Consider the following 12,595-nt stretch of genomic DNA (forward strand, 5'->3'; position numbering starts at 1 on the left):
CCACCCCTTACTGCCATTTTTTGTGCTCAATACTCCCATTGTCCTTTGTGTTTTAAATTCTTTTGCTGACTTATTTCCTCTGTCAGTTTCCCACAGTCAGCATCCTTTAAAATTGGCTTAGAATTTTGCTACAGAAAATGCTGAAAAATCCCTTGCTGATTATGTATGACACGTACCCTACATAAAATATACCATATTCATTTTCTTTTTGAACAATGCCTCTTACAAACATGAGATTAAAATAGAATTGGGAAAACCATCTAGAAATAAGCAAATGGTTGTAATAGAATGTATAATCGACTGCTTCCTATGGTCACTAACACTGTATAAGGCGTTGAACCTAACTCCAAAAATACAAGGACATCAGTATAGAGAAGAGGAGGTTGGGTGTCTGCACAAATAACCAAATGGGGTGGGAGGAAGTGTTCAGCAGGAAACTTAATGAACCAGCAGGGTGTTGTGGCAGCCAATAAAGCTAATGGGCATTAACAGAAAAATTCTATCTAGAGTGAGGGAGGCAATAGTGTGTTCTGCTCAGACCGTTTTTAGGATATTACATTGTATTTTCAATAGTGAATTATTAAAGGAATAGAAGCAAATAAAGTCAGTACTCAGATAAGAAAATTCAAGATGTTGGAGTGTTTAAAATGTATGTCATATGAGAAGTATATTCAAATATTTAATGATCTCTGTGGATTCAAGGTTTATATTTTCAGTTAAGTTTTTAAAATATGGACCTGGTACCTATGTATGGAAGAAAATAGGCTGAATCAAAAGAATAAGAAGGTAATTAGCTGCTTCAGGAGGTTTGTATTTGCAATTACTGAAGGTGCTCAAACATAGAAAACTGCTTGAGAGAGAACGCACACAGACTTATCTAGCACTTATAATATTCCAGGCACTATTCTAAGCATTTCCAAATATTATATTAATATCATGAGTCTTTATAAATTTGTTGTAAAGTAGGAGCTGTTCTGACCTCATGATTGGGGAAGATGTTAGTTACTTATCTAAGGCCACTGGATAGTACTAGCAAGGAATGGTTTTACTCTGATTCAGTATCTTTTTTTAAAATTATTTTTGGCTGCACTGGATCTTTGTTGCTTTGCATGACCTTTCTCTAGTTGCATCCAGCGGGGCCTTCCTTGTGGTATGCAGGCTTCTCGCGGTGGTGGCTTCTCTTGTTGCAGAGCACAGGCTATAGTTGTGCGCTTCGGTAGTTGCAGCACTGGGTCTCAGCAGCAGCAGCACTGGGGCTAGTAGCTGCGGCTCTCGGACGCTAGAGCGTCGGCGCAGCTGTTGCGGCACCTGAGCTTAGTTGCCCCGTAGCATGCGGAATCTTCCTGGACCTGGGGTCCCACCTGCATCCTCTGCATTTGCGGGTGCATTTTTATCCACTGTGCCACCAGGGAGGTCTTAATTTTGCCTTAATCATGTGTGTTCTGCCTCTTCTCTCCTAGGCCCTGTTTGGTCACTGGAGAGGGAGAAAAACACACAAATGGATGCCTAATAAAAGTCAGGAAAGACATATACCAGATATTAATATTGATTTTTCTGTGTAGGTAGAAATGTGCTATGTGCTAAGTCGCTTCGGTTGTGTCTGACCCTTTGTGATCCCATGGCCTGGAGCCTGCCAAGCTCCTGTGTCCATGGAATTCTCCAGGCAAGAATATACTGGACTGGGTTGCCATTTCCCTCTCCAGGGGAACCTTCCTGTGGGTAAAAATCGATCATATTATTTTACATACATTTTCCAAATATTCTATAGTAAAGACATATTTAAAATTATAACTTTAATATTATATATTTGTAAGTAGTATAGTGTCTATTACTATACTTAAAATAATAAAAGCATTAATAGTTAAAGCTTGAAGAAAGAACTAGAACAAGACTTTGGTCTCCCTTATTTTAGGATCAGTTTTTCTGATACAGAGTATATTCAGCATGGAAAAACATCTATTTATGCTTTATTGACTATGCCAAAACCTTTGGCTGTGTGGATCACAATAAACTGTGGAAAATTCTGAAAGAGATGGGAATACCAGACCACCTGACCTGCCTCTTGAGAAACCTGTATGCAGGTCAGGAAGCAACAGTTAGAACTGGACATGGAACAACAGACTGGTTCCAAATAGGAAAAGGAGTACGTCAAGGCTGTATATTGTCACCCTGCTTATTTAACTTATATGCAGAGTACATCATGAGAAACTCTGGGCTGGAAGAAGCACATGCTGGAATCAAGATTGCCGGGAGAAATCTCAATAACCTCAGATATGCAGATGACACCACCCTTATGGCAGAAAGTGAAGAGGAACTCAAAAGCCTCTTGATGAAATTGAAAGTGGAGAGTGAAAAAGTTGGCTTAAAGCTCAACATTCAGAAAACTAAGATCATGGCATCCAGTCCCATCATTTCATGGGAAATAGATGGGGAAACAGTGTCAGACTCTATTTTTGGGGGCTCGAAAATCACTGCAGATGGTGACTGCAGCCATGAAATTAAAAGATGCTTACTCCTTGGAAGGAAAGTCATGACCAACCTAGATAGCATATTCAAAAGTAGAGACATTACTTTGCCAACAAAGGTCCATGTAGTGAAGGCTATGGTTTTTCCTGTGGTCATGTATGGATGTGAGAGTTGGACTGTGAAGAAAGCTGAGCACTAACGAATTGATGCCTTTGAGCTGTGGTGCTGGAGAAGACTCTTGAGAGTCCCCTGGGCTGCAAGGAGATCCAACCAGTCCATCCTAAAGGAGACAAGTCCTGGGTGTTCATTGGAAGGACTGATGCTGAGGCTGAAACTCCAATACTTTGGCCACCTCATGTGAAGAGTTGACACATTGGAAAAGACTCTGATGCTGGGAGGGATTGGGGGCAGGAGGAGAAGGGGATAACAGAGGATGAGATGGCTGGATGGCATCACCGACTTGATGGACATGAGTTTGGGTGAACTCCAGGAGTTGGTGATGGACAGGGAGGCCTGGTGTGCTTTGATTCATGGGGTTGCAAAGAGTCGGACACGACTGAGCGACTGAACTGAACTGAACTGATGATAGAAAGATAGCTCTAGTGCAAGCCAGGCTCAGGTTCTACTCTGACACTAACACAATCTGTACCTCCAAATGAGTCCCTTAGCCAGTTGGAGTTTTGGTTTATTTCTTTGTAAAATTAAAGAATTGGATTATTTTTTATCTAGTCCCTTCTATTTCTGACTTTCCATGATTCCATGCAGTTTTACTGTCTTATCCTAAATAAAAGGCAAATGATTCTAGGGTAGACATGAGAGTACCAGTTTATTAGCCTGCAAAATAAGTAACATGTGGACAAATATCCTTACAATCTGTGTTATTAATTCATTTTCTTAATGTAGCCAAGCTATGAGAGTATTGTAGAGATTGTAGAGAGTATTGTAGAGAGTATTGTAGATAGTATTGTAGAGAGTATTTGTAGATCAAGATAAGTCAAATATTAGCACATTTGTAATGTTTAATGTAATACATGGAAAGACAACAATAATCAATAACCACTCTGCTCATTAGTATTGAAATTACTATCACCTGCACAGATATACTTGAGGTTCAAATAATTAGAAAATTCTACCATATAGCCTGACCAGCTTTGGAGTTGGAAATTTATATTTTGAATATGAAATCAGAATAAGTAAGGTATCAGAAAAATTAAGCTGTCTAATGATATCAGAATAAGGTAGCCTGAATTATCTATGTACCTACCTGGAGATTGAAACTCTGTTGCTTATAACCTCCATATACCACCTCCACCCAACCTTACCAGTTGGACTAGGACTCCCTGAAATCTATTGATGTGTTGAAGGCTCCCTTTTCTTGCATATTGCATAGTTGCTGCTGCTGCTGCTAAGTCGCTTCAGTCGTGTCCGACTCTGTCCGACTCTGTGCGACCCCGTAGACGGCAGCCCACCAGGCTCCCCCGTCCCTGGGATTCTCCAGGCAAGAACACTGGAGTGAGTTGCCATTTCCTCCTCCAATGCATGAAAGTGAAAAGTGAAAGTGAAGTTGCTCAGTCGTGTCCGACTCTTTGCGCAGTTAGGTTCTGCCAAAATTGAAAACCCTGTGCCTTTCCTTTATCTTTGCTTCCAGACTGGATCCAAATCCCTTTCTCTAGAGCATTGTCTAACTTGAGTGTCTTTGCATATCTATGTTCTCATCCAGCTTACGGTGAAAAGTCTAAGGACTTTTTTTATTTTACCAATTTCCTGATAGTTCAGTTGGTAAAGAATCCACCTGCAATGCAGGAGACCCTGGTTCAATTCATGGGTTGGAAAGATCCTCTGGAGAAGGGATAGGCTACCCATTCCAGTATTCTTGGGCTTCCCTGGTGGCTCAGCTGGTAAAGAATCCACCTGCAATGCGGGAGACCTGGGTTCAGTTCCTGGGTTGGGAAGATCTCCTGGAGAAGGAAAAGGCTACCCACTCCAGTTTTCTGGCCTGGAGAATGCCATGGACTGTATAGTCCATGGGGGTCGCAAAGAGTTGGACACAACTGAGCGACTTTCACTCACTCACTTACTCAAGAAGGGGATAAATTCACAATAACCCCCAAGTATTGATGGCACTGTTTGCTCCTTCAGTGCAGTATGAGATTCTTTTGGGCTAGAAGAAGCTTCTTAAAAAAAAAAAAAAAGAAATTCCAGGCTGAGAATAAACTAGAATTACCTGTGAAACCAGGCACCTCTACAAAGTTGTTACTAGCAACTTTGCTGCCCAAGAAAAGAAGCACCCAAAGCAACTGCAAATCAGCTTTGTAATTCACAGATGGGCGTTATTAACAATGTGCGCCATCTGGCAGCTTCCCTTTTTTGACTAATTTGTCTTGCTAACTAGGCTCAGTTATGCTTTATGCTGCTGAGGAAGTGCATGTGCTGTCAACATGTATATATAACAAATTTTAAGATTTCACAACCTTAAAATCATTATTTTAAAAGTTTTTTTCTCTAAGTTTTGGCTACTCAGCCCTAGATATTGCTTTGCTTTCATGTACTATGTATCTTCAGTTTTTATATATCCTATTTTGACAGGGAACTTCTCAGAGATTTTCCTTTTAATCAATATGGAGAAATGTCTATTGGGTACTGCAGTGGTAAACACTAGAAAATTACAAAAGCCCCAAATTCTGAAAATTCAGAAAAATTATTATATCAGTTATTGTCTGTTTTATAGTTTCAAACTCATCTTCTACGAATTCTGTAAACTTGTAAGGTTGTCCATATATCTAATATTATTCTATGGTGTTTCTATTCTGAAGATAGCCATCATTAATCTTCCCTTTCTTCCTGCTCAATATCCTTTTTATTTTAACTAGGAAAGTGCACATTATGCCATTCTCTGTATACAGTTGCTGTGGAATTGATTAAATACAATTTCAATAACTTTCTTATTATAGCTAGATCTTGCACTCTTTATGAGAGAATACCTTACCTATTGATTATAAGGGACAGAAACCCAACTCAAACCAACCCAGGCAAAACAGTGGACATTATTGATTCACTACCAGTTAGAGAAATAAAAAGGAAATGGCAACCAGGTATGACCAGATCCAGGACACAAATGTTATTTTCAGATCTCTCTCTCAGCTTTTCCTCTCTCTGTGTGTGAGCCTCAGTCTCTCCTATTGTTTTGCAGTTTTCTTCTGCTGGCATCCTCATACCTGTAGGTGCCAGTTTAGCATCTTCAAAGAAAGGAGAACCAACCCTGTCCCCTCAGTTTCCACACTGCAAACCCAGGAAGGGACTCTGTTAGGATTTGCTTATTCACCTACCTGTGAATGAATCATGAGGCCAAATCGTATTGTGCACCATGACTGATCCTGAGTCATTCTTTTGGTTAGAGGATGGGCAATCAGGCAATTTTTATCAACTGAAAATGAGGAAGGCATGCTTGCAGATTAAGCAGACAAATATGGTAGCTACCATGGTTTACCATACTATCTAAGAATAAAGGAACGTTCAATATTATATTTAACTTTCATTACAGTAACCAAACATCCTGGACTTTCTAGAACAATCCTGATTTCAAACAGTCTATCCCACTGAGTAACCCCACATTCAAAGTTTTGGATTGGAAAATTAGATATCATTCTACTCTCAGGCATACAGTGATTGGCTCTCACAAAAGGAAACCTTTTTGAACTCTCTTACATGACAATCTAGGTATTTTTTTTTTTTAAGCTTTAATTAAAATGTGCTAGAATATAAACTCAAGGGGAGCATGGTCAATCGTAGGTGGTAAAGTATATAACAAAATACTTTCACAAAAGAAAAAATATCTTGAAGTTTTGGGTAAGCCTCCAAATCTTGCCAGCTAATATCTCTTGCCATATATAAACTTGTGTAACTCTCAATAGTGACATTTAGGCTACTGTTTTCCTGGCACTTTTCACAAGCTTATTAATTATGCTTTGAAATTTTGCTTTACAAACTATTACTTTTTAATGAGAGAGCTCATTATTTTTCATTGGAAGTACTTCACTGCCAACTGCTACCATTTTGTAGAAAGTAGGCAGACTTCAGTTTAAGTGGCAGCACAAAGCTCTATTATGCTTTTCTGTTCATATTGGCCCCATTCCGCCATCCTTTCCCCTCCCTGCCCAAACAAACATTTCTCCCCACAAGGCATACATTTTTAACCCTTGGAACTTGAAGCAGCTATCAGAAGTCTACAAATTAATCTGTTCTGCCTTTGCTAACAGATGGCGCACTGGCGCTAGGTACACAGAGGCTGAACTCAAGGGATTCGCAACATTAAGAGTAACTGCGAAAACTATAAGCATTCAAAAGGCACTTATTTAAATTCACCAGACTGTGGCATTTTGTTAAAATAAAAAATGGAAGCATGAACCCCTTCCTCATTACCCTTCTCAAGTGATTTCTCCTTTGTTGAAAACAGTGCTCATTTTAATAAACCCCCAAAGGAGCACAACAAACAAATGTGACCAGAAAAACTGCAAGAGGTCATGAACACTAATTATCATCAAACGCCACCAAAATCTTCTGGACCCAAGGGACTTTTCTTAAGTCACTGCCCACAGCACTGCTGCAATACGTGCCTTGTGTGATGAGTGGGAGAACCAAGAGTCGGATGAGAATAAGATGCAGATAATGGTGTGCCTTTCAGTCCAAGTTACTCAAGAGGCACTGCCAGTGTGGCTGTTTAAAAATGACAACATGTTTTGGAAAGTGAATTTAAAGCAGAAGAATACTTTTTGCCATCTTAACACCATAAAAGGGAGAGAGTACACCACAGGCTTTTAAGAGTCATGAGAGAGTTGGGGCATGCCGTGTTCTGATTTAAAATCCTTTTAAAGACTGCCCGTTTTTTCTTACTCTTTTTCATTTCCTGATGATAGAACAGAAAGCACTCTGTGGTATGCAAGTGACACATCATTTTATGCATCCAAGTGCTTTATTCGCTTAACCATTTTTTTCCAGCAATTTAAATAAATCACAGAGATGGAATTAGATTTTCCTGAAGAGCTAGAGAAAGGCAGTGAGAGGCTGAGTCATAGTTAATTTCTATTGAGCTGATAGGAATTTTACTCCCTCCATTTAGGTGATCCTCATGTAGTTTGGAGAGTAATGTCTGGCATCTTATCAGCCTACTATAGAGGCTGCTTAAGCTCCTGACTAATGAGTCTCTGAAATATTTTTAATGAATGATAGAGGGAGGAGTATGAAATGCCCTCATGTTTATTCATTTCCTCCTTGTAATGCTGGCAGATAGATGGACTAAAAGATTGAGCACTTAAATAATTAACTCATTTAAAATGTGAATTATATGCATGATTTGCCTGACATGCTACTTGTGAAGTGGAACACACACTAAAACCTCTCCACACAGCAGTAGAGATGGGGAGGAGAACAAGGTATTTTAGGGATGGTTAATCTGGGAAAATTTAGAAAAAGTATGAGACATTAATGGGAATGGAGAAACAGAGAATCAGATACTTAATTTTCTTCCTCCAAAACAGGGATTTGGTGATAATTTTTGATAAAGGGCCAAGTACTAAATATTTGAGGCTTTGCAAGCCATATGGTCTCTGTTACATCTACTGAGCTCTGCTGGTGTGGTCCCCAAAGCAGCCATAGACATTAAGTAAAGGAATGGATGTGGTTGTACCACACTAGAGCATAGTGTATTGGCGTTGAATTTTGAATTTCATATACTTCTGAAATGCAACAAAATTTTCCTCTTCTTTTCATTTTTGACTTTTGCAACCACTAAAAATGTAGAAAACATTCTTACTCACAGGCAGGACAAAAGTAGTCAGTGGAGCCACGGATGGTTGTTTGTGATCCCACTCTAGAAGGCTGTATGTGCGTCTCCATTTAGTTATGGAATGAGCGTGTAGGGCTTGAGTGGGACAGAGTGTTATATAATTGTGGGATGCTTGATCAAAATGGCCTTTTGATATTGCCTACTCCAGAACTCTTACTTTAATAATTATCCTTAGCATTTCTAGTTTATTATTAAGTATGCTAGGACATATATGTCATAGTGCAGTACAAGGAGTGGCATATCCCTGGTGATTTCACTTGGTTTAGGGTCTGCTTCGAGGCTCTGCAAGTCTAATAACATTTATCAGTGCTTTTGATTTTATTAGACCAGATGAAGCTGGCTCATGTTAACTCAGGATATTAACTTTTTTAAAGCCCTTTTTCACCTTTGCAATTTTATGAAACCTAAGGATCACTTTTTCAGAATAGTTGTTTAAAGGCTTAAAATGAAATACAATATCCAGTCATTGTTGATAATGAAAAAATATGTTAAAATACAGTTATGAAATTATAAATAATTTGTGCTATGGTAATATATACTTTTTTGTTAGCTCAGTACATAACAGGATCTAGTAAAGTAGTGATGAACATAAATGCTATTTTATGAATAATACTTCATATCACAATGTGATATGAGAAGATCTGTGATTTGTTTTGGAAATAAAGTCTTAGATACTGTTAAAATCTCACAGGATACTGAAGTATATAAGCCAGAATGCTAATGTAGTAATATTCAAAGAATTACATAAGTATTCAGCAGACCAAGTCTTCGTATTGTCTTTACTGTGTTGTTCTCTCTATGGGCCAAATATGTAAGAAGTTAAAGCACAGGGAGTTTGCTTTCTGAGCAGGAAAGTTGAGCAAGGATAATTATGATTCAAATAACTTGGTACTTCCATCTCCACAGGTGTTGATATAGGCAACAAGATGGTCTGCTTGCATTTTCTCGCTGACCTCTCCCCTAGGCAGTACTTAAATGCCAGCATTTGCTCTAATGGAAGCTTTTCTGTTTCCTTTAGAAGCAGCTACTCTTAGTGGCACACTTTCTATATAATGGGTTTTTCTCTGGTTCATCTACATCTTTAGTAAGCCTCCAAACAATTTCTGGGATCCTTCAGTGAGTACCTTGCAGATGCCTCCAAACAAGAACCCCTCCTGTGTTGTACTGCAAAAATGGCCATGAAGATCCATCCACATACCCTTCTAGCTATGTCCCACCACCCAACACCTCCCCCAACACTGCTTCTCAGCTTGACGGTGTGATTTTCTTTGATCAATGGGACATGAGCGAAATGACACAAGCAGGGCCTCGAAAAGCACTTGCACTTGGGAGTTTGCTCTCATGTTCTTATAGAAAACTGGAAAAACCCAATGAGAAAGTGGGGGCTCAGCTGTTGGATGATGAAAGACACATCCCAGACCATGCAGCTCCTGTCTAAACCACACATGAGTGAACCAAGAGGAATCTGTCCCAGCTGAATCTGTCCCAAATCAGCAGAACCTCCTGCTCTGATGCATAGATTCTGGAGTATGGTAAATGTTTACTGTTTTAAGTCTCCTTGTTGTATGATGGTTTGTGTGTTTGTGTGCATGCTGTCACTTCAGTTGTGTTCAACTCTTTGTGACCCTGTGGACTGTAGCCCATTAGGCTCCTCTGTCCATGGGATTTCCCAGGCAAGAATACTGGAGTGGGTTGCCATGCCCTCCTCCAGGGGATCTTCCCAACCCAGGGATTGAACCCAGGTCTCCTGCATTGCAGGCAGATTCTTTACTACTGAGGTACCTGGGGAAGCCCTGTATGATGGTTTGTACTGCAGTCAAAACTAACTGCATACAATACCATTTACTTTCCTACTTCATCCCTTTCCAGTGATACTATCCTCAAAACTCTGTGGAGATTACCGTGGTGCTCTGAAAACACTCTGCTGAAGTACTACATTTCTTTCCAGCCTTTGCTTAGCATCTCTCAGTATTACATTTTTTCACTGAGATGTAGAGAAGTTGCCTCAAGCATCCCATGTCTAATGCAGATATTGAGTGCAAATAACTTACTGGTTTGATTCCAAATCTCATCTCTTCTGTTTCAAAGAAGGAATGCGATAGTGTAATAAACTCTCTCTTAAGTCGCATTTGAATGTAGAAAAATATACCACAGAGAGGAGACAAGGCTTTACTCAAAGAAATAAACTGTTGGTGATGGAATTTCAGGAATCAATTGAGGTATTTATAGGCAAAACAGATTTCCTCACATACCTTACAGCTATGTCCACAGCATCAGGACTAGGGTGAAACCAGCAAAGTTTCTAGGACACAAAAATTAAGAAGGCATCTACTCTCAGGGTCATGTTGGTACCGAAAGTGAAAGCCATTCTAAATTTTGTGCCCCAAACCTGTTTAAGCCTTGGTTTGCAGCATTATGCAGGCCATAGTACTTACCAACATTTGCTATGAGCATGGCAAGACACTGTTGGTTGCAACCCCAACAACCATTTCTCTCCGTTTGGTCATGCTCATAACATACCAAGTTTTGTTCAGTTGCCTCCACAGATTTCTATGTTCACAAAGGGTCCCTGTCCTCCCCTTCCTTGTCCACCCCACTCTTTGGGTGTGAGTCATTATCTTTGTGAGGCAGGATAAATCTAGGCAAGCATGCTGCCCACACCTCTTCCCAATGATTGGTTCCCATGAGCATGTGACCCAGTCCTGGAGAGTGGAACTTGGCGGAGTTCTTCTGAGGTGCTCCAGGAATGGTACTCTCCCTAATCAAAAGGAATATACAGGAGGAAAGCCTCTTTTCTTTTCTAAACATATTGATAAATGATGCGTAGCCTTGCTACAACCATTTGCAACCATGAGGAATAGATTGTGGACTTGCTAGAGATAACAGATGAAAGTAATGTCAAACACCTAGGTCCTTAATGACAAGGCTGACCTGTTGAATTAACCACAAATGAGCTATGCCTTGGAGAAGGAAATGGCAACCCACTCCAGTATTCTTGCCTGGAGAATCCCGTGGATGGAGGAGCCTGGTGGGCTGCTGTCCATAGGGTCACACTGAATTGGACAACGACTGAAGTGACTTAGCATGCATGCATGCATTGGAGAAGGAAATGGCTACCCACTCCAGTATTCTTGCCTGGAGAATCCCAGGGACGGAGGAGCCTGGTGGGCTGCCATCTATGGGGTCTCACAGAGTCAGACAGGACTGAAGCGACTTAGCAGCAGCAGAGCTATACCTCTGGACTTCAAATGTATGAGATACTGTTTTAAGCCACTTTTAGTCAAGTTCCTGTTAATTGAAGCTGAAAGTATATTTGATGCAACCAAATACTCTGAATTTACAGAGAGTTTTGCCTGTGGGGGAGACTACCACTTCCTTACTGCTTTAATTAAACAACATACAGAATATCTCCTTCCATTTCAAGCATGGTTAAAGAAACAATAACAACGTAGGAGACCTGAGATCTTATGAATCAACGTAATTTAATTTGTGAGGTAAGCTGAATAGCCTCAGGCTTGATATTAATAAATACAGCAAGAAACTTTTTGTTACAGAGATGGAATCTCAGGACACTGGGGTGAGAAACACAGGTAATAATAAGCAGACTACCTTTGTTTAACAATATGAGCACAATAGGAACAACATAGAAAATTGGTGGAGAAAAGAAATCTCACTTGTATTTAATATACTGAGATACACATCAGCAGTGATTTAGAAAAGCTTGCTAAGTACACACCTGATGGCCACTTTGCCACAGAAATAAAAAGAGAGACTTTATGTTCATGGAGACTTTATTTTTAAAAGAAATCAGAGATATGAGAAGAAAACAAAGATATTATGACTAGTACATGTTTAAAAATCTGGGGTTTTCTCCATTGCTGGACTATCTGCACTGGGAGTATGAAATCAGGGAGGTGTTACCAAAGGGAGAGAAGGGAAGCTAGAGAACTGGATGAGGAAAATAAAACCCTAGAAAATATGAAAGCAGAAGGACAAAAATAGCATGCATTATGAAGAAGAGATGAGAGAAAATGAAAGAGACAGGGCAACTGAGAGCCTGGAATGTGATCCAGGCGGAGTTGTGGAGCCCATTGTCAGTGTGCATACGGCGGCTGCAAGTTCAGCTTCGGCAGACAGAGCATGTGCACCGGGGGCATCATAGGAACATGCAGCGATTAGATGCTGAATCTTGGCAGTTAAGTCCTAGGCAGGAGTACATGGTGATTTGTTGCCCTCCAGGAATGCCCCAGCTCTGCCCACTCACACTACAGCTTAGCCCCAGATCTG

General features: G+C 40.1%; 1 long non-coding RNA gene across 1 annotated transcript; it reads right to left on the minus strand.

Moving 5' to 3' along the window:
* Positions 1-1,316: 1,316 nt before the first annotated feature.
* Positions 1,317-10,909, minus strand: LOC129643424 (uncharacterized). Its single transcript, XR_008710303.1, has 4 exons — positions 10,744-10,909; positions 10,561-10,610; positions 5,793-5,890; positions 1,317-1,474 (listed from the first exon to the last, which is right to left on the minus strand). It is a non-coding gene; the product is annotated as an uncharacterized LOC129643424 (long non-coding RNA).
* Between the last annotated feature and the right edge of the window lie 1,686 nt (positions 10,910-12,595).

Source organism: Bubalus kerabau, chromosome 2 (assembly GCF_029407905.1).
Source record: "Bubalus kerabau isolate K-KA32 ecotype Philippines breed swamp buffalo chromosome 2, PCC_UOA_SB_1v2, whole genome shotgun sequence".
NCBI classification, from domain to species: Eukaryota; Metazoa; Chordata; class Mammalia; order Artiodactyla; family Bovidae; genus Bubalus; species Bubalus kerabau.